Below are 22,272 nucleotides of genomic sequence, written 5' to 3' on the forward strand. Positions count from 1 at the left end.
AGCTGGAAGCACCGAGCAAAGTGATCCGGGGTCTAGGGGGCCTGCAGGACATGCAGGAAAAGACCATTGCTCCACAGACTCCGCAGAGCCCCTGGGGCCCAGCTCTTGAGCAGACGTATTAATTCTGGTGAGAATGACCTGTGGTGTGCGCGTGTGCTTGCTGCTGCGTGGGACCCAGCCCCCCACAGCTGGGACACTCTTCAGAGGGATGGCTCCTTTCCTCCTGGCCTGGAGAGGCCCAGCCTGCTGTCTGGAGCACGGCCAGGCTGCCAGTGGGCTCACGTGTATGCACTTGAGTGCCAGCCGCCCTCTCCTCTGCAGACCTCCAGACGCATAGTTCTCCTCTCCGCTAATGCGATTTCTATGTCTGAGCATGAACGGGGGATTTGTGAGCATTCAAAGAAGTGGTTTGGGAAATTACCATGGCTGGCTGGGGCTCTTGGATAGAAACCTGGGGGCGTTACGGGGCTTCAGGGAATTACTTTCCAAGGAGCGCAGGCTCTGTCTGGACAGGGAGAGGGAGCGATTCTGGGCCAAGGGAAGTTCGTGCCCACCTTACATTCTCCCTCAGAGCCGCCGCTGTCATGTGGTGTCAGGGCGGTTCAGACTGCCAGCAGCCCTGTAGAACAGAGTGGGATGGGAGGCTGTCATCCTTACAGGGCCAGTTGCCAAATCCTTTCTCCCACAGAGCAAGTGGCGGGGGGGTTTGAACTGCCGACCTTTCCGTTAGCAGCCAAGCACTTACCCATGAGCCCCAGGGCTCCTCAACCCCTCTTTAGTGCTCCTTCTTAGACATACCCACTAAGCCACTCGGGTTCCAACAGCAAGGGTGACGAGAGCTATATAAGGGGGAAAAATTCATTGACCGGCTGGTCTAGGGAGGGAATCTGGGGCAAGGGACTTGAGGTCAGGGTCATGTCTGGTCTCCGTGCACACCTGCTGGGGCGGCTTCGGTCTGTCCTTGAATCTCTGTGCCCCCTCACCTGCCTGAGGAGGGGTAGAGGAGTAAATAATGGTTCCTGAGAGGATTTCCTGGTGATGTCATGATTCCACGTTGGGCTGCTAACCTCAAGGGCAGCAGTTCGAATGCACCAGCTGCTCCACAGGCGACAGAGAGGATTTCCACTCCCCTGAAGGGCCATTCTACTCCACCTTATAGGGTCACTCTCAGTCGGCATCAACTCAATGGCAGTGAGTTTGTGGTTTCATGCTTTTGGTACTGGGAGGTAGTGTCCCCATTGGAAAGGACACAGATCTCGGTCTCAGAAAAACGATCTGACCTCAGGTAAGCTACCTAACCTCTCTGAGCCTCCCTCCTTCCTTCTTAATCCAGCAGTCAGAATAGCCACCCTCCGTCGGTCGGTTAGCTGTCCTGTGGTGGCTTGCATGTTGCCATGAGGCTGGAAGCTATGCTGTCCCCATTTTTTCACGCCAGCAAGGTCACCCTTGGCAGACAGGTTTCAGCAGGACTTCCAGACAAAGATAGATGAGGAAGAAAGTCTGCTTCTGAAAACGAGCCCATGAAAGCCCTTTGAGCCACAACAGAATGTCGTCTGACAGCCCCGGCAAAGAGTCCCGGTTGGAAGGCTCTCAGAACACCTCGAGGTCTCGGCCATGGACTTGAGCATACCCACGATCAAGGTGCGGGGCTGGGCTATGCTTTGTGCTGTTGTACTTGGGTTGCTACCCTCCCTGGTACCTAATAACAAAATACAATCCCCAGCAGGATTGCTTTGAGGGACTAGGTGAGGCGATGGACAGGAAGTACTAGAGCAGTGCCTGGTGCCCAGTAAGGGCTGGCGAGGGTCAGTTCCTTTCTCCCTCCTCCTTCGTGGTTGCCAGCTGCTCTCCCGGGCCCACGGGTGGGCCTCAGCTCCCCCTCTGTCCTGATGGCTCGTCACACACACCTCTCTCCTGATGCACTCCTCTCTCCAAGGCTGCTGACAGTTCTCTACCTCCAGGTACAATAAAGCCCTGGTGGTGCAGTGGTTACACATCAGACTGTTATCTGCAAGGTCAGCAGTTCAAAACCACCAGCCACAATGAGAGAAAGACAGGACTTTCTATTCTCATAGAGTTCAGTCTCGAAAGTTACAGGGGGCAATTCTACCTGGTCCTCTAGGGGTGCCACGAGTCAGGATGGGTGGTAGAGAGACTGAGATATTAAGCAGAGCCCTGGTAGTGTAGTGGTTTTCTTGGGCTGCTAACCACAAGGTCAGCAGTTTGAAACCACCAGCCACTCAGCAGGAGAAAGAAGAGGCTCTCTTTTTCTGTAAACAGCTACAGTCTCAGGAACCCACAGGGACCTCTGTGAATTGGAATGGACTCATGGGAGCGGGTGAGGTTCAATGTTGCCTCGTACACAGTCTAGGAAGTTTCCTCATGAAACCATCTGACCATGTAATTTTCTCCACGTAGAAGCCCCTCGTGGTCATGTGTCCAGTCTCATGCTCTCTTCCCATGAGCTGACAGACAGCAGGCCATGGCATGAGCTTCCACGGCTGCAGCTGCTAGCTTGACAAAGCTTCCCTGGTCCCCGTTTCTTATGTTTCAGGAGGGGGAGCTTTCCCCCACCCAAGATGAAGAGGTTTTCACCTTGAATTTAGAAAATGACGGTTTCTTGATCTAGTTTAAGCAATCCACTCAAGGAAAAACAAAATGCCATCCCACCCGCCCCCCAGCCTCATCCCCCATGCCTTGAAAGCCACGTGTGTGTGTGTGTGTGTCGCTACAGATTCATCTAGTCTTTCTGTGAACTGCAGTCGAAACGTGCTCTCGCTGTCATTTCTCCAGGCTGGGGTGCGGGCCTGCAAAGTGATAGATGCCTAACATTGATCTGGGTAATCGATGCAATGTGAAGTATTTACACATGATGGATGTATCATCTGCCAGATGTGTGGCTTGGCAACGGCTTGCCTGTTTACAAACCCCCCAGAGATCCCATTTGTATCGGTGACTCATGTTTGCACACGGCCCTGTTTGCTGTGTTTCAGAAATGACTATTTATTCGACGTGACTACCTTTCTCCTTACTCCTCCATTCATCACCAGGCCCAGCTGCTCTTTCCCACATAACACACCCTGGGTTTTATTCAATCTTCTTTCCCCTTGACCTCTGCGATGTACGTATGGGGCTGCTGGAGGTCTGCGTTTCCAACCAGCCTTCCTTCTTGCCGCCCTCTCTAATCTCTCCCAAGGCTGCCCAAGATGGCAGCTACTCTCTAAACTTCCAGCACGGTTGGCTGCCACCCGGTCTCAGCACAGCTTTCCAACTGGACATCTCACTGAGGACCCCAGCATGGGACAGCGATGTCTGGGTTGTAAATAACGAAACTCCCACCCGACTAGGGTATGTGCTCAGAGGTCCCCACATGGCACACAGCATCGAAGAGCCGCCTGCCTGCCTGACCCAGTCTGGTTCGGAGGATCTCAGGGATTGGAACTGGGGTCTCCCAAGCCATCAACAACCTTTGTTCCCACCCCCAATTCAGCTTCTCTTGTCTGATGGCATCTGTGTTGGCCTGGGTTTACTAGAAACAAATTCATTGATACTCATGTGTGTGTATAAGAGAGCGCTTTATAGCCAAGAGTAATTATATATTAAGAGACCATCCCAGCCCAGTCCAGATCAAGTCTGTAAGTTCAATATTAGCCATTAGGTCTGATATTAGTTCCTATGTCTGATACTAGTCCATAAATTTTTCTACAGACTCATGCAGCACATGCAATGATGCCAAAAGCAGGAAGATCACAGGCCAGTGGGTGAAAAGTCTTGTGGAAGCATCTCAGGATTGGCATGGCTCTCCATGTGGCTCCTCCAGCTCCAGCGCTCTAGCTGCCATCAGCATAGCTCCATGTGGCTTGTCATCAGGAATGTGAAGCTGAGAGATTGCGTCCACCTTCAGGGAGGAAGACAGGCGTTCCCAGAATCCTCAGGAGAAGACCATGCCCTCTCAGAGGTATCATTGGCTATGATCTGATTGACAGGCTAGCCTCCACCCCTTTGCTCAAGTTGACAGGGGATAATGTAGCTGTCGCGGGGTCCTTCTCTCCTGCAGAGTGACTTTCTCTACACGAAGAGGAACATGGCTTCATTCAGCTTAAGTCCTCAATAAGTGCTTCCTCCCAGCTACACCAGGCAAAGGATTAGGACGGGCCTGCCGTGGGGCCCAGTGTTTCTGGACCCGTGAGGGTATCTGAGGAATGAGGAGCAATAACTGACCCAGGTAGCAGCTCTGAGGTCAGAAGGGCAGGGCCTGCTTCTTGTAGATGGGTCCAGAGACCCATGCTGGGTAGACTCAACTATGCGTGAAAGCCTCTTCTCTATATTTGCTGGGCACCATGCCCTGTGCCAGACTCCCAGCCTCCACTTCAACTGAGCTCACAGCCTGGCTAAGGAAGCAAGCACCCAAACAGATCAGATCATGCAGGGTGCTGGGTGACCATGGAGACAGACTCAGTACAGTCAGAGCAGAGGTGGGAGCCATTAGCTGTTCAGCCATGGAGAACTCCCAGAAGCCAGGCTTGAACCTGAGTCTCCCAGAGCCGTAAGAGTCATCAAGGTGAGGGTGGGGAAGGGCACTTGAGGGAGGCAGCAGTGTGAAGGAGTGAATCACAGGCTCCCCTGCCAGGCCGCGGCACCAGGGGGAGGTAGAGAGGGCCAGGAAAGAAGGCACATCCCGGCACCCTTGGGCCTTCACCAGCCTCTTGCGGGTGCCTCTGTTCTACAAGGTGGCTCAACATGGCTTCCAGTGATTTAGTTACCTATTCAGAGAATTCTCTGAAAAAAAAAAATATCCAGTGCAGGGCTGGCACCCCAAAGTCTTCATGGCTTACCAGGCTCAGCTTCATGACAGACTTGTTCAAGCTTCTGAGAAATGATGACTGATTTGGGATCTCTTGCCTACCTGTTTTGTTTTTATGCCTCCTTTGGCTCAACTTGTCTAATGATGCTAGTTTCATGCAAGGAGAAAGGATTAAAAAAATCATCTGTCAATAATTTCTCGACATGTCCAGCTAGTCATACCCCCACCCCCACCCCACCCCGCAACCCTCGACTCCTGACCAATGAAAAGAGCTTGCTGGCTTTTACCGATTATAAAGTTGATAAATATGCATGTAAAAATGTAAGTGATACATAAAAGCTTAAAGAATAAATTTAAGATCACTCAAAATACCATCTCCCAGAGGCAGCTGCCGTTATCATTTTAGAAAACACCCTTCCAGACAGTGCTCCATAAATCCAGCTATTATTAATATATTCTTTTATAACAAGGTAGTAAAAAATGCAGCGTAAACTAGCCCTCAGAGTAATAAGTTCAGAGGAATTTAACAGTGGAATAAAATCTGTTGTTTTTTTCTCCAGATTGCCTAAATTGGTTCTCTGATGTTCCGTGAGGGATTCAATAACGGTATTTGCCGTGGGAGATTCCACTTGGTTTCTCTCTCTCTCTGAACACCATTTGCCCAATCCTGTTGGCCTTTTCTTTCAAAATACCCCTTTCCCTATCTTTCCTGTCCTGCTCCACTGCTCAGGCCCCGCTCTGCCCTCACTGAACACAGAGTGGGGTGTCCTCTTTCTCTGTGCCTTGGTCATGTGGAGGCCATCTTTTGACCTGGGCCTACAGGAGCTGGGGTTCTGGGCACCTGCCTGGGGTTCCCTGTAGCTCTGCCCCTTTTGTTGGCAAGGTGACATCACACACTAGCCTGGAGACATGTGGGGGGTGGGGTGGATCCACTGTGGGATCTAGAGGTGAGAGTTTGGGGTTGTAGACCAGTCTTTGCTGGTGTTTGCCAGGGGCTCAGGTAAACCCTTCATGTTCTTCGGCTGACTTTCCCCTCCTGTGCATTGGGGGTGCAGAATGTAACAGTCTTAAAGGGCCCCTCCAGCTCGTTTGGGTGATAATCTGACACATGTAGTCTTTCTTCAAATTCAAGACTTCTGAGAGTGGCTCTCCCTTCCCCTTCTTGACCGACTCGTCTTCTAGAAAGGGTCTCTCCTCTGCCAAGTCCTACTCAGACCTCATTTCCTGTCCCTAACTCACTTGGCTCGGCTCTTCTCTCTGCCCCGTGGCTGAGGGGACGTGTGCTCATGTACAAATTCATTCTGACGGTCGGCCGCATAGCTCTGCTTCTGTGCTGTCTGGCTCTTTGCAGGGCGTCTTCCATGTTCCCGCTCTGTTCCATCCAGCCCCAGCATGAGGGCCAGCAGGATCTAATGCATCATGCAGAGCTTATCGCACCCCTGCTGGAGAACCTGCAAAGGTGCCCCCCCTCGTGTCCCAGGATGGGGACCACCCCTGTCACCCTCTTTTCAAGATTCCTGCAGCTCCCCACAGTCTATCGGCAACTTAGTCGCTCCACTGGGCTGCTCCTGAAAGTGACAGTCCCGGCTCCTTGCCTGCCTGTGTTCCCCCTGATTACAGTGGGCCTTTCCCCACACTCCACGGAAATCCCAGCTGCCCATCAGCTCACGGCCCGTCACCTCCTTGGCAGACCTTCCTTGAGTTCTTCATTCAAAGCCAAATCCGGGTGCTTCTGGATTCCCACAGAAGGCTACTCAGTCATTCACTTCAACTCCATGGAGGACGGCCACTGGATACTGTAGCTGACTGCAGCGCTCTCCACGCAGGGCCTGCTCTCCACGCTACGGATTCGGAGTGGAAAAATCAGGGAGGCCAGGCGTCTGGTTGAAAACCACACAGCCAGAAAGTGACAGAGCTGGGATTCGAACTCAGAATTTCTGACTCTCATCTGGCCTTTTCCACTGCACTTTATGGCCAGTGTCAAGCCCCCAAATGGGCTCCCCCACATTTGGACACAGAGCAGGTGGCAGGAAGAAGCCAGGGTTCACATAAGATCCTGATCACTGAGCACAGAGACACCTGCTTGCATGGCGCGCTGGGATGAAATTCCCCGACAAGAGGCCATGCAGGTATGTGGTCCCTTGACGCTCACAGGGAGGGGTCACGCTTTGCTGCCTTGGGGAATTTGACCATCTGGAGCCTTCCAAATTCCAGAATGTCAGAGGCGGAGCCGGTGCTCAAGATGAATGCACGTATCCAGCCAGCTGTTTCTAGATGGGGAAGCTGTCATCCAGGGAGCTAGGGCAGAGCTGGGGGTGTGGGGAGTGGGCACCTCACACTCTTACACCCAGCTTTGGGCTCTTCTCCTTCCTCCAGATTGTGGCATTTTGGAAGCATTGTTGGAATTCCAGAAGCTTGATTTCCTAAACAGGGATGTTCCCAGAGCTCGATGAATAAGGCCTTGCGATGGACACTTTTCTTTGAGGTCTCTGAAGCAAAATTCGTGATGGAGAGGGTAGGGAAGAGCCCGAGGAAATGAGAGAGACAGGCAAAGAAGGCGAGACAGGGAGAGACAAAGAGGAAATCTAGAAAGAGACAGACGGGGCAAGAGATAAAAACAAGCAACGTCCAACAGACAGAGACAAGTATGTGAGAGAAACCGGAAGCCTATTGAACCAGAGTCCTCTTGGGGGTGGTGTCTCAGAAGAAAAGCTGGTGATCTGCTTCAGCCATTGATGAACCTGTAGGGCAGGATCTCTGGCACACACGGGGCTACCAGGAGCTGGACTAGATTGGCATGACTTTTTTTTTTCTCTCCCTCTACCCATCTTCCAGGAAATGCTCCAAAGTGTGTCTCATCTCCCCCCTTGGGTTCTCTGAAGTTCTAGGTGGCCTGACCACTAGAGCCTTTGTCCCAAACCCTCTGCCTCGGAGGCTTCAGCTTCAGCTTCTCAGGCCTGTGCAAGCTGCAGCCGCCACAGGGGCTTCAGAAAGAGACCAGGGCGGCAGGCAGCAGGAGCTCTCTCCCTGGTGTGGGGTCACCTTGGCATTGCCTGGCTAGGGTCTTGAAAAGGTTTTGGACAAGCAGATCTGTGGGATTCTTCCAGATTAGACATTCTTGACTCCGTGAACCCACTGGACCTATAGATAAAGGTTACTGCCGCCATTCTGCTTGGAGACCCCACCCACCAGCTGCCGTTCCTTCGGGTTCCAGTCTGCTACCAAGACTGCAAGCAGAGAGGGATTGATTTTGCGTCCAGGAAGATTAACTCTGCCTATTGATTTCTCAGCAACTAAAGCTTCTTGGTGGAAATGTTAAGTCACAGAAGGGGTGGCAGACGTTTTACCCAACTTCATCACACACACGTGGGAGGCAGTCCCAAGAGTCCGAGTCAGGGTGGGAGCTAAAAGGTAGAACTCCTCTGGGGATTGCTGACCCCTAGGACATCAGTCTGCATGGTGAGCGGCAGGGAGAGCAACAGGAAGAACAAGCCTGGACTTCCTTAGGCAGTGAGACTAGGCAAGTCTCCAGAAACACCCCAGAATTTTTTTTCTGGGGGTGGTGGTGGCGGCAGTGTTTCTCCCTTCCTCCCCAGATACTCAGGGCTTTGGGACAGCCCCAACTCATTGCCCGGAAGGTGAGCGGCAGCTGGCTGCACCCTGGACCTCCATGTGATGGGGTCTTGGACTTCTAGCAACATACATACGTGGTCTTAAACCTCATTGGCTAATAGGGTTAGCCTGCGCAGGACTGAGCTTGTGGGGAGGGTGCTGCGTGGTGCCTGACGGAGGCATGAGGCGGAGGTGAACCGGGACTAGGAAGGGATGTTCAGAAGATGAAGCCCAGACCCATGAATCTGCTTACATTCCACTCTGCCAGTCACCAAGAGGTGGAATGGACCTTCCTTTATAGGCATTCTGAGATGGCTTTTTGCTTCATTCCTTTATTCATTCATCTGCTTTTAAAATTCTTATTCACATATCTGCTTTCCTTAGGCTTTGAAAATTCATTCAACCTACCAATCACGCATGGTGCACAGCTTCCCTAATGGTGAGATGATGGTGGAAGGGGTGGGGTTGGGGGTGGGAAGATGGTGGTGGTGATAGGTGTTGTTGGTAGGTGGCCTGGGTAATGGTAATGGGGACGGTATTGTAGTTGATGGCGGTGGTTTGGGTTACAGTGGTGATGTCCTGGTGGTGGTGGTGGTGATGAGTCATTGTTGTTCTAGGGTTGTTGATGATGGCAATGCTGGCGTTATTGGTGGGGACAGGGGTAGTGATGATTGTGGTGGTATTTTGATCATGGTATCACCGAAGGAGTTGGTATTAGTTTTCTATTGCTGCAGTAACAAATTTACCACACATTTAGTGACTTAAAACAACACAGATCTATTGTCTTACAGTTCTGTAAGCCAGAAGTCTAGCACAGGTCTCAAGGGGTACCTTTCTGGAAGTTTACTGTGGTGGGCTAGATGTCTTTCCTGGAAGGAGGTAGGGCTGAAGAAGAAGGACTCCCAGAATCGTTTCTCTGTGTGTGCCAGCCTGTCAAGACCGCCTACCCTCCCCGGCTCGGGTCCTCCTTTGTTTATCTTTGAAGCCAGCAATGCCACATCTCTCTGACTCATCCTTCAATGCCAATCTCTCTCTGACCACAGCAAGAAAGCTTCTCCATTTTATGGATTTGTGTTGATTCGACTCGCCTAGATAATCCAGGTTCATCTCCCCATCTCAAAACTCGTACCCTTAAACACAATGAAAAATCTCTTTGTCCTTGTAAGGTAACACGTTCCCAGGTGCCAGGGATCAGGGGGTGGGCGTGATTGGAGGAGCATCTTCCGCCTACCAGACAGGGAATGGTGGGGATGGTGCTTGGTAATGGTTATTCAAACCAACACCCACCACCTTGTCCATTCCACAAATGCCCCAAAGCAGAAACACGTTCCCCACATTCAGTCTATGATTTTGTTTCCCTCACCTTCTGGGAACTTCTTTTTCCTTCAGCCCTGTCTCCTCCCTGGACAATGGTCTACTACCGCAGTAAGGGAGTACCAGTCACAACCGATCTGTCCGCCAAACCTGCGGCTGAAGGGGAGTCTGCAACCTGCCGCCTGCCCCCAAACAAGAGAACTTTGGTCAAGGACAAAAAGTCACAGAAAAGACACCACCAGACCCTTTCAGATGACATTTAGAAGTGAGAACTCCAACAGCCACCGGCTTACTTCCTTGCCAAAATTAATAACTCTAGTTCCAATGCATATTCATGACTGTTTCTCAAAATTTATGAAATATTCATAGCTTCCTTAGTCCACGTCTCAATGCACATGCATAAAACAGGAGCTCCCCTTTGTCCGGGGCTTGCTTGCCCGTGTGACGCTCATCTCAGCTTGGCCCGGGCTTGACCAGTCAGAGTCCGGCTTTCTTCTTTCGCCTTCCTGAACTCTCTGTCTCTGTTTCTTAGGCCTGTGTTGGAAACACTGTGATGATGTTGATGGTGGTAATGGTGATGGCAATGGGGCATCGGGGGTGGGGATCTGGGCCTTGGAGACATTCACAGTTTGGGTAGGAAGGAGGGGTGACCTGTACATAGGCCTCTGGGGTTCGGAGGCGTGGGGAAGGGGGGGATGAAGAGTTTGTTGACTTAGAGGAAGTGCAAGTTTGTGCTGACAAGATATTAGAAAACTCTCCCAGGGCCCAGAGGGATAAATAGCTATGAGCAAAAAATTAAAAAGTAGAAGAAACCTCCGTAAAACGAAGGGCGTCATTACTGTTCTGTTTGTAACACCTGCTGATGAAACTGAGTCAGACAATATGAAAAGGTTCAAAGAGGAAGTTTAAGTTTTACTATAGTCTCCTTTCCCAGACTTGAAGAGTGGGGAGAGAGGCCATCGACACGGGGTGGGGGCTGGGAGGCTCCCTGACCTCCAGGACCTTCCCTTCCAGGTGGAGCAGCTGGTGAGAGTGACAAGAAGGAGCTTCCAGAGGGAGGGGAGGGCTGAGCCCCAACGGTCCCGTCAGAGACAGAAAGGAGGCCCCACTCTCTGGGGGCCGAAGGGGCACGGGCCCATGGGTCAGGGACGGGATTGTGCTGCTCCCAGGGATTGGCACCGTGAGGTTGAGGGATATGGGGTGAGCCTCCACCTTGCCTGCCCTTTGTCCTGTGACCCACCTGGCTGAACAGATAAGCTTTGCGGATGGCTACGTTCTGTTTGCCACTGGGCAAGTGTGAATGCAGGCAGATGCAGAATCTCAATGAGCCAGACAAAGCTCCTGGCCAGGAGCAAGAGCCTGCCCTTTGTCTCCTGGCCCTGCAGGGAGCAGGCCTTCCCTGGATCCAGCGTCTGTGGTGGTTCCTGGATCTGCACCGAGCACTGAGCAGTCTTTGAAATGACCTTGGGGGGAAGCATCTGTGTCCTGAAGCCGAGGCTGAGGGATGCTGGGAAGGTTTCCGTGCCATCTCAGGCCTCAAACATGTCAAAGCTGTAAGGACCCCTCACCATGCCCAGGCTTTGACAGTCTTTCTTTCCCTGTGTATTTGTTCAAGCTTCTCAGAACTCATTCCCTGCCATGCAGTCGATGCCAACTCAGAGCAACTGGCTAGGGCAGGGTCCAACTGCCTCGTGAGTTTCCGAGACTGTAACTATCTATGAGAGTAGAAGGCCCCGTCTTTCTCCCTCAGGGAGGCTTTTGAACTGTGGACCTTGAGGATCGCAGCCCAATGTCTATCCTCGATGCCAGCAGGCCTCCTATTCACATCACAGCATCCTTCCATCAAGTCTAATCTTTGGTGAAGATCCACTATGGACCACAGCCCAAAGGGGGCTGCTTTGCCTGAAGCAAAGGAAGACGTGTCTGCCGAGCTGGGCATCTGGGTCATGTCATCCCTGAGCCTTGGTTTCCTTGTCAGGAAGAAGAGATGACCCCACTTGTCTTTCAGAGGACCACACGGGGTGATCCCATAGGCTAAGGACCACGGAGTGCTTCCAGACAGTTGGGGGTTCACTCTGGGCTTAACCTGGGAAGAAGACTGCCAGGGGTGGTGCTTGGAAGATGGTCCTGGAGGTTACCTGGGGAACACGTTGATATTCTGACGGTCTGTACTAGATTAACATTTGTGTCCTTCTCAAATGAAGTGTTGGAATCCTTATCCCTAATCCCTTTGGATACAATCCTGTGTGGAAGTAAGATTTTTTTGTTATGTTAAATAGGTCATAATGGAGTAGAAAACCCACTGCTATCCACATCATTCTGACTCATTTATTTGTCTGTCTGTCCCCTCCATTGAGTCAATTCCAACTCATAGTCACCCTAAAGGGCAGGGTAGAACTGCCCTTTGGATCTATAGGAGTTGAATGCCTCCTCTTTCTGCTATGGAGCGGCTGGTGGTTTTGAACTGTTAACCTTACAGTAAGCACTATGCCACCAGGTCTCCTATTCCAACTCCTAGAGATGCTATGTAGGGTTTCTGAGGCTGTAACTGCTGGATTTGAATTGCCAGTCTTGCATTAGCAGTTCAACCCTGACTCAACAGCGCCACCATGGGTGCTAAAGCTAATGCCGTCTGAGTTCTAAAAAGGGCAGATCAGACACACACAGGGGACAGGCCCTGTGTCAGGGTTGTCTACAACCAAGGAATTCCAAGGAACCCCTGAGCAGCTGAGTTACCAATGAGGAAAGATTTGGCTGGACCAAGACCCTGCTCTGAACTTCCAGCCTCCAGAGCTGTGAGACAGAAACTCTCTGTTCTTTAATGGCACCCACTCGTGGTATCTGTGACAGCAGCACCCGGTGACTAAGATAGTCTCTAGCCACCTCTACCTCTGCTGCTGGGATTTAATCCAAGGCCCCCTTCTCAATCACTTTTCTTCAGACTCTCAGTTCTAGGAATATTCATCCCCTACCCCTCCCACCCCCCGATGGTTATTAAAGGATCCTTTATTGAGTATTTTCTTTTGTAGTTCTTAACTTGCTGGACATGCCACTGCACCACTGTTGATGTCATCTACGATGTCATGAAGGTGGCAGTCATCCACATTGCATCCCGCAGACTGGGAAGTCCCCAGAATACTTTAAATCCTTCCAGAGAGTTCTCTGGTGAAAGATCGGTGACAGGCAGTGGCGACGATCTCATTGCAAGTGATGTTCCCACTGTGCTTAACTCTGGAAGAGAATACAGCTGTCACGACCCAGGACCACCCAGTCCACATGTGTCCACAATCATCGTCTAGACTGGCCCCGGGTTTCAGCACGGAGCCATCCACAAGAACCGCCCTGTTTCCTAAGCTGGGGTTTACTCTCTGTCCACCACTGGATTGCACCAGTCAACAGAGAAATGGCCAGAGGCAGTGGGGGTGGCTTGTCCAGGAGTGTTCATTAATGACATTGACGATACCAGCAGTTAATGCTTCTGAAGCACCTGCCTCAGGCCTGCTCCTGTCTTAAGGGCTCCGCCCATGTCATCTCAGTTGATGTTCCCAAAGAGGGACCGTTTACCAAGCAAACTGGTTTTCCACCCCACAGTTCATACACAGTTTGTGACATCGGTTGCATTGGCGCTTGAGTCAGTTTATTGTGCCAACCCGGTCGATAAACACATGTGGGGTTAATTGAAGAGGGAGGGATAAATGGCTCCGTGAGCCTCGCCTTTCTAGTTCTCGGGTCTCTTGCTTTGTGATGGTTGGACCAGGGTGCATCTGCCTTAGCAGTTCCCTGCTTCAACTTGCAAGGCTGACTTCCTGCAAGGCATCCTCAAGAAGAAGCAACATGGACCTTACCCTGATGCAACCCTGGGTGCTGGAGCAGCCGTGTGGAGACCCTTGCCAGTGCTGAGATGCTTATACATTCACTGACTCAGCTTTCCTGCAGTCGGCATCATTGCATCTGTTTTGTGAGATGGAGGAGGACTTTGTGGATTGGTGTCGGACATATGGATTAATGGGTTAATGTTGGACTTGTGGGCTTGGGCAGCACAGGGTTGGGATATTTTCTTGATGCACACTTAACCTTTATATAAAACTCTCTCTTATACATCAGTTTCTGTGGATTTGTTTCTCGAAAGTTTCCAGACTAACACAGTGCTCTTCCCATGTCCTGCCTGTATTTACCATTTCCAGTCTCCCATCTCTCCTAGTCCTTTCTGGCATCAGAGCGTCACCCCGGGCAGGTTCTGGCTTTGAGTATTGGCTAAAATGCCATGCACTTCCTTCATAGGCCTGTCTATTGTTTGGCTGAAAGTTGGGCCATGGGGGCGGGGAGATCAGTTCAGGCCTTAAAGGATGATTAAGGACCTTAGTCTTGTGGGGTTTAACAGTCTCCATCAGACCAGTAACCCTGGTATTTCTTACGATTTTGAGCGCTGCCCCCCTCTCCCCCATCCATTTCTCTTACTCTTTCCATGACCTTCTGCCGTGATCCCTTCCAGAGCTGTGGGCTGTGGTGGAGGGACGCCACCAGGCTCTTCCCATCTCAGGGTTGCATGGCTCTTTGTTGTGTTTGTTAGGTGTCTGCTTCAACTAGTATGAGTGGGACGCGATGAACCACAAACGGAAGCAGTGCCCGCCTCTGCACCCCCCACAATTGTTCTTAGGTTGGGGCCCAGTGACGAGCCATCTCATCAAGGTCTTTCTCTGCTCCACCGACCCTCTACCAAGCGAGACTGGTCTCCCTGGTAACACGTCTAAAATACACCTAGAGACAAGTCTCGCCCTCCTTGTCTCCCAGGAATGTCCTAGCTGTCCTGTCTGAGACAGATTGATTTGTTCTCTGGCCATCCATAGTATTTTCAATATTCTTCGCCAGCACCACACCATCTTTCAAAGGCATCGACTCTTCTTCAGTCTCCCTTATTCAGTGTTCAACTTTCACATGCGTGTGAGGTGATTGGAAGTACCAGGGCCTGGGTCAGGCGCACTTAGTCCTCAAAGTGACACCTTTGAAGGGCGTGCTATTATTATGCCCGGTTGGCACACATAGAAGCGACATCACAGAGGAGGACAGGATTTTCCCAGGCCATGCAGTTGATAGATAGCAGAGCTGGCATTGGATGCGCACTGTCGTGCCAGAGCCCCCACGCTGCCCCCCCCCCTTGGAATGTCCTTTTCCCTGAGACCTCAGGGACCACATTTCCTTTTCTGGCTGCAGCTTCCTTCTGTCCCCCTTTCCAGCCCCACGGACACTTCTAGGCCCTCTTTGTTCCCTCCCCCATTGCACTTGATCCCATAGCCCTTCCAGTCACCACTTCTTTGTAAACCCAAGCCTTGTCCTCTCCCTATTCATCTCCTGAAGCCCCCTTCCAGCAACCAGGTCTGTGAAAACCCGACTTGGTCCCTGTGCGACTCCAGGGCAGGAGTGGAAGCTTTTCTTTGAAAGCTGGCCACTTGAGAACTTTCTGCAAAGTTTTGGAGAAAATGGTCTCGTTATTTAGAGGACAGACCCTTGTAGAGTCATTAGAGAGGGACGGGGGGCGGGGCGGGGGGCTCGGCTGACTTCTGATAGGAGAGGGGGGAGCAGGGGGGGAGGGGGAGACTACTGCCAGCCTTGCTGCCTCACACGCCCCTGTGAGCCCCACTCCCATGCTCGAGTGTGGATGCCACCTCTGGGGCTCAGCACCCCAAGAAGGAGGTCTCCCTTTCTCCTCATCCTCAGCAGGGCTGATGCCCATGTCATGAAAGAACTGGGTGTCTTCCACTCTCCCCCTGGGTTATTTGAGGAGTGAGTCATTGTCCCCCCCACCTCAAAACCCTGTAATTCTTCCCAGAGCGCTTTCCTCTGATGACAAGGGCCTGCACCATCGCACCCCCCTCCCCACCCCGTACCTCATCACTCATCAGGACCTCAGGACTGCAGCCACACTACCTCCCTGGCTCTTCCTCAAGCTCCGAGTGTGATTCCACCTCCAAGCCTTTGTCCCTGTGGTTCCCCATGCTGGGCACTTGCCTCCCCTAGAAATCCAAATGGCTTGCTCCTTCATATCATTCGTCTCTTCTCAAATGTCACTGCCTCCGAAGGACTCCCCCTGCACCTACTTTGTTAATATTGCACGTGGTCCCTCGCCATCTCACCCCACTTCCATTAACCTTGGAGAGCCGATCATTTAATTCATTGCCCTCCAGCCGGTTCTGACCCGTAGCGACCGGATGTCACAGCACAATTTTCAAACAGTCGAAAGCATGACTCTCATCCAAGCATGGGGCAGGATGTGTGAGAGCTTTCTTTAAGTCATTGCTAGTGAGGGAATCACAGGTTGACAAAGCTGGTTCTGAAGGAGGGATGAGAAACCGACCCAGGTAATCAACAGGAAAAAGGATGCCGGCAGCAGGGCGCAGGGTTAGAGCCTACATTGGCTAGTGTCCTGTAAAACAAGTCAGCATCCTTTGGTGTTATTTATTTTTCCAGACAGAAGTCATTTGCATTTTTTCTGGACAAAAATAATTCCTAGCTTATCAATCTTCTTTAAGTTAACATTTAACATCTTAGAGATGAGTCCCTAATCAATAACGAAGAACAAATCTTTTTTTAAAAAGTAAGTTAGACAAAAGTTACTACCCTAGAATAACCACCAAAAAAAAAAAAAAAAAAAGAATTCACTGCCATGGAGTTGTTTCAAACTCACGGCGACCCCGCAGGACAGAGCAGACCCGCCACGGGGGGTTTCTGAGACTGTCACTCTTTATGGGAGTAGAAAGCCTCATCTTTCTCCCGAGGAGCAGCCGGTGGTTTTGAACTGCTAGCCTTGCAGATTGCAGCCCAATATGTAACCATGATGCCACCAGTTCAATAATAGGATGATGGAAGTGTTTTAAAAATGATTTTATCATGGGCGCATACAACTCTTGCCACAATCCGTCCATACATCCATTGTGTCAAGCATGTTTGTACATTTGTTGCCATCATCATTTTCAAAACATTTTCTTTTTATTTGAGCCCTTGGTATCAGCCCCTCATTTTTTCCCCATCCCTCCCTGTGGTAGTTATATAATTGTCCATTTGAGATGATTAAGAGGGAAGGGGTGGAGTATAGTCTGTAAATTGGATCATAGCCAATGAGGCTTCTGTTTGGGTGTGGCCTTCTCCTGAGAATTCTGGGAAATATGGGATTTTCCTCCTTGGAGGTAGGAGACTCTCTGCTCACACCCAGGGAGACAGAGCAGCTGACAAGACACATGGACCCACCCTGATGCAGAGAGCCCTGCCGGTGCTGAGATGTTTCCAATGACACTGGATCCAAAGACTTTCTACCCACTGGCCTGTGATCTACATTTGGCATCATTGCATGTGTTTCATGAGTCTGAAGAGGACTTTATAGATTGGTATCGGACATATGGGCTAGTATCAGACATAATGACTTGATATGGATTGGGCTGGGATGTTTCTCAATGTTCAATTGCTCTTGGATATCAATCTCTCTCTTATATACATATGAGTGTCTATGGATTTGTTTCTCTAGTCTACCCAGACTAGTACACTCCTCCAGTTGGAAGTGCTCTATATGATATGATATGTCTGAAAGTATTGGTACTCGGGTTACAGTTCAGATATACATGTTTAAATATATATCTGTCACCAGTGGATAGCAGCAGACAAGGTCTCTCAGTGACACACTTGTCTTAGTCTCACTAGAATGCCTTAAAAAAAAACAACCCTTCCAATCAAAGCAGTAACTTCTGAGGGGATGTCCTCGATCAGTTCAATTCACGGCAGAAGTCATCTCCAAAGGTTCTGAGACTATTAAGGAGTAATCTTGAGAGTATGGATTGCAAGTGAATGTAAAGAAAAAAGAAGTCCTCACAACTGGACCTTATGACAACATTGTGGTAAAGGGAGAGAAGATGGAAGGTTCCAGGAACTTTCTTTGACTTGGATCCAGAAGCAGTGGAACAACAGTCAAGAAATCAGCCCATATTGGATAAGGCAATTCTGCTGTCCAGGGATTTTTTTTTTACAGTGTTGTACAGCAAGGATGCTGCTTTGAGGATTAAGGTGCACCTGACCTAAGTACTGTGTATTAGCCTGGGTAGACTAGAAAAACAAATTCATAGACATTCATATATGTGTATAGGAAAGAGATTTAATATATAAGAGCAAATGAATATTGAGAAAACATCCCAGCCCAGTCCAGATCAAGCCCATAAGTGCAATATTAACCCATATGTCCAATACCAGTCTGTAAAGTCCTCTTCAGACTCATGAAATGCATGCAATGATGCCGAATGCAGGAAGATCACAGGTCAGTAGGTGGGAAGTCTTGTGGATCCAGTGGCATTGTAAGCATCTCAGTGCTGGCAGGGGTCTCCATGTGGCTCCTCAAGCTCAGGGCACTAGCATAGCTCCATGTGTCTTGTCAACTGCAATGTCTCCCAGGGAGTGAGCAGAGAGAGAGTGTGTCTCCTGCCTCCAAGGTGGAATACTAGAGTTCCCAGAATTCTCAGGAGAAGGCCATGCTCACACAGAGACCTCATTGGCTATGACCTGATTGATAGGCTAGACTCTATCCTTCACTCTTAATCCTCTCAAATTGACAAATGATTATATAACTACCACACCATATCTTAAATCACTTTTTAAAAAGTATATGCCAATGAAACTATTTTTATTTATTTAATTTTAATAAATCATTTTATTAGGGGCTCTTATAATAATCCACACATCAATTGTATTCAAGCACATTTGTACATATGTTGCCACCAACATTTCCAAAACATTTCCTTTCTACTTGAGCCCTTGGTATCAGCTCCTCTCTTTTCCTATCCCTCCCCCACCCTTCCACCCTCATGAACCCTTGATAATTTATTAATTATTTTTCCATATTTTACACTGTCCTCTGTCTCCCTTCACCCACATTTCTGTTGTTTGTCCCCTTGGGGTGCAGAGCGTGTTGTACGTCAATCATTGTGATCGGCTCCCCGTCACTCCCCCTTCTCTCCCCACCTCCCCGCTACCCTCTTAAATCACTTTATATGCAGGAGGGAGTGGACAATGAATAAGGGAGACTGGAGAAGAGTGGATGCATTTGAATCATGGTGCTGGCTAAGAACACTGTAAGAACCACGCACCGCTAGAAGACCCAACAAATCTCTTTTGGAAGAAGTACAGCCAGCATGCTTCCTAGAAGCAAGGACAGTGAGACTCCATCTCCCGTATTTTGGACATGATTAGGAGAGACCGGTCCCTGGAATAGAGCATCAGGCTTGTAAACTAGAGGGTCAGCAAAAAGAGGAAGGGCCTTGGCAAGATGGGTAGCACAGAGACTGCCAGTAATGGGCTCAAACATAAGAACGATGCAGGGCTGGGCAAGCCTTCGTTCATTGTACATGGGGTCGCTCTGAGTCTGAACAGACTCGACAGCATCCTGCAACAGCAACACACGTGATAGATTTTCTCAAAGGACATCGGACAGTTCCGAGGGCTTATTTGGAATGAGTTTTTTTAATTGAAAACTGCATTGGTGAGAAAAAGGACAGGAAATGTATGCTGAGGATTTTGTTTTCCTACCATGACAATGCACCTGCTCATTCTTCAAGGGTAGCAAGAACTGTGGGGAAGAAACTAGCTGGGGCCAGGCTGACAGATAAAATAGCATCTAGGGCCTTAAAGGCTTGTCTCCAAACAAGCAGCCCTCTAAGAGAGATGTCAATTAAGGCCACATGGACGAAGTACACCAAGATCAGTGATCGAAGGATTGTCAATCATGTCATCTGAAGCTGAAGGAGGGACTAGTATGAGAGCCTCGACTGTGAGATTCTGGTTTGCAGAGGACTATGGATGGCAGTGGGAGCCCAAGAGACATTTGTGAGATCTACTGAGGAATAAGCCTCCAATGATTTCCCTCTGTCCGTCATAGAGGAATGGAAACACACTGGTTATCAAACAGAGTGCATTGGAGAGATGTCTTCAGGGGATCAAAACGATAAACCTGAGGACAGTTTAAACCATGTCAATTGATCTTTCCCCTGCTGATGCATGTTGGGCCTGATCTGGTTTTCAACATTTTCGGTTTAAATTAAAAAAAAAATTTTTTTTCATACTGCGGTTTATCTCAGATGTATTTTGTCCTTGGGGCTGGCCCTCTTGAATTTTTGTTATATGTTTTTCTGGTTTTTTGGAATATGAAACCCAGGATTGATGAAGCAAGTAGAATAAGGGTTGTGGGGGTGGGATACAGTGGTGGAGAGGATAAAGGGGAACTGATATCAAGGAATTCAAGAAGAAAGAGAATGTTTTGAAACTGATTGATGAGATTGAACTATGGAATGGTATGATATCTGTATAATCTCTCAATAAAGTGGTTTTGTAAAAAACCCAACAACAGAAAAAGTACTGTGGTAAGAGAGTCCTGTTGGGAAACCTTACCCCGTCCACCCTATAGCCCCGGTCTTGCCCCTTTAGCCTTCTCATCTTCTTTCAAGATTTAAACAGAAAGAGTAACTTTATTGAAGGGGCATATTTTGGAAAAGAACTCCCAAGGGTCCGTAGCTAGTCTAAAGGCCTAATAGCATGCAGAGCTGGGCCTCTGATTCAGAGGATGGTGGACCTCCCACCATTGGCCGGCTTTCCAACAGGTTTTCCGCTATTGGCTCATTTCTGCAGACTCCTTTTTGATTCCCAAACTCAAAGAACATTTCAAAGGCGTGTGAGCTGATTCCCTGTATCATGCCCAGGTTGCCATTTTGATGTGGCATGGATCAAAGAGTGCAGAATTCTTGGGAGAAAGGTTAGAGAGATAGAAGACCACCCTGAGAAGCATATTGACTTACATGGAGGCGTCAGTGAGGAACATGAGCTTCCCAGGTTGGTATTTTTGTTTCTACGTTGATATATAGGCCTTTTTGGTTTTGTAGCCATACTTTTGATTTGCCCCGTAGCTGTGCCATCCAAGTATGATAGCCGCTAACCACACATGGCTACTGAAATGCTTGAAAGGTGACTGAGAAACAACATTTTAGATTTTAGTGAATAAAATGTTAGTAAATTTAACAGAACAATTAATTCATAGATTATAACAAATAAAATAAGTTTACTTCTAATTGAACAGGAATACACTTAATACATAACTTATAGTCTATGTAAGTATAATGTACATATACATGCATTTTTATCTAATGCTACATGCATAATTAATTTAATCATATAAATCCAATCAATTAAACATTTCTGAATTTGAATGGAAATCTAAATAGCTTTGGTGCTTACCATATTGGACATCATGGCCCTAGGAAGCCAGGTGACCATTGCGCTGTTCATGGGACAATGGACTTGTATAACATTATTTTTGTGCTTTGAATAGTGAATTCTCTTAACTCAGTCACCATAAATTTATTTACTTACTTTACTTTGTTGCCTCTAATCTCAGGGACTTGCATGGTTTTCTGCAGTACCCCCAGCACTAACAGTGAGCCCAGAGCACAGCAAGTGCCCCGTAAGGGAATGGGGAACAAACACACACAAAGCAACAAGAGGCGCTCCCTGGTAAGTAGGGCTGATGGGCTTCCGCAGGTGATGCCTGGTGTTTGGCCCCTGTGTTTTGTAGAATTCCCTGCCCTTAGTCTCAGACCTTCAGAGAAGTATGCCACTGTGAATAATGGTCCCTTCGGAAATGAAGGTCTATAGGGTTTCAACACAGCCAGATTTTAGAAGTGGACCACCACACCTTTCTTCCACGGTGCCTTGGAGGGGTCTGAGAGGGTCCTAACAGTCTGCCTGGAGGTTGGCAGTTGAGCTCTTAACCGACTGTGCCACCCAGAGAACTTCCCTCTTCCGTAGCCTCTCTCCAAGGTGCCCGCTTGTTGAACCTTGCCCCTGGGCCCTCCTTGCCCTTCTCCCTACCTTCCAAGGGATCATGGGCTTAGGCAGGAAGGGATACAATTGGTCCCTGGCCAATTTTTGGCTGCAAATCTCTCATCCCTGGGAATTCCCTATTCCCTCTGCCTTTCCATCTGCCAGGGAATCGGCAACATCCGAGTTGGAAGGACCCTTAGGAACCATTCAACTCCTCAATTCTACAGCTGGAGAGAGAGGCCCAGAGAGGGGAGGGGGCCTGTGCTCGGCCCTGCAGCCAGTTGGAACAATGCTGCTCCTGGAGCCTGAGGCATCTGACCCAGCTAGGGGGTTTCCAGTGCATTAGCCTATCTGCCGCTCATTATCTTATCTTGTCTCATTTTGTCTATTCTCATTAAGGATGAGCGACAGTGAGACAGCACTGGCATAGGATCTTCAGCTCCAAGGTAGAACAGCTCTTGGCTTGCCTGTGCGTTCTTCCCACTCCCACCCTCTGTCACTCAAACCCAGGACTGGCAACCACTCCTATCCCAGGCCTCCATCCCAGACAACTTTCTTGTTTTGAGCATGTCTTTTCCCCATAGTTTGGGTGAAAGCTTACAGGGACCATTAGTTTCCCATTCAATGTACGTGCAGTTTGTCTTTGTGGACATGTGCCCATTGAAGTTGATGTCTCCTGAAACTATGGGCCTGAGCCC

The 22,272-nt window shown here is 49.5% G+C and overlaps 1 non-coding gene across 1 annotated transcript; it reads right to left on the reverse strand.

Annotated features, from left to right (window-relative positions):
• Positions 1 to 13,028: 13,028 nt before the first annotated feature.
• Positions 13,029 to 13,154, reverse strand: LOC142460518 (small nucleolar RNA SNORA65). The gene has a single exon (XR_012786709.1). It is a non-coding gene; the product is annotated as a small nucleolar RNA SNORA65 (small nucleolar RNA).
• Between the last annotated feature and the right edge of the window lie 9,118 nt (positions 13,155 to 22,272).

Source organism: Tenrec ecaudatus, chromosome 10 (assembly GCF_050624435.1).
Source record: "Tenrec ecaudatus isolate mTenEca1 chromosome 10, mTenEca1.hap1, whole genome shotgun sequence".
In the NCBI taxonomy this organism is placed as follows: domain Eukaryota; kingdom Metazoa; phylum Chordata; class Mammalia; order Afrosoricida; family Tenrecidae; genus Tenrec; species Tenrec ecaudatus.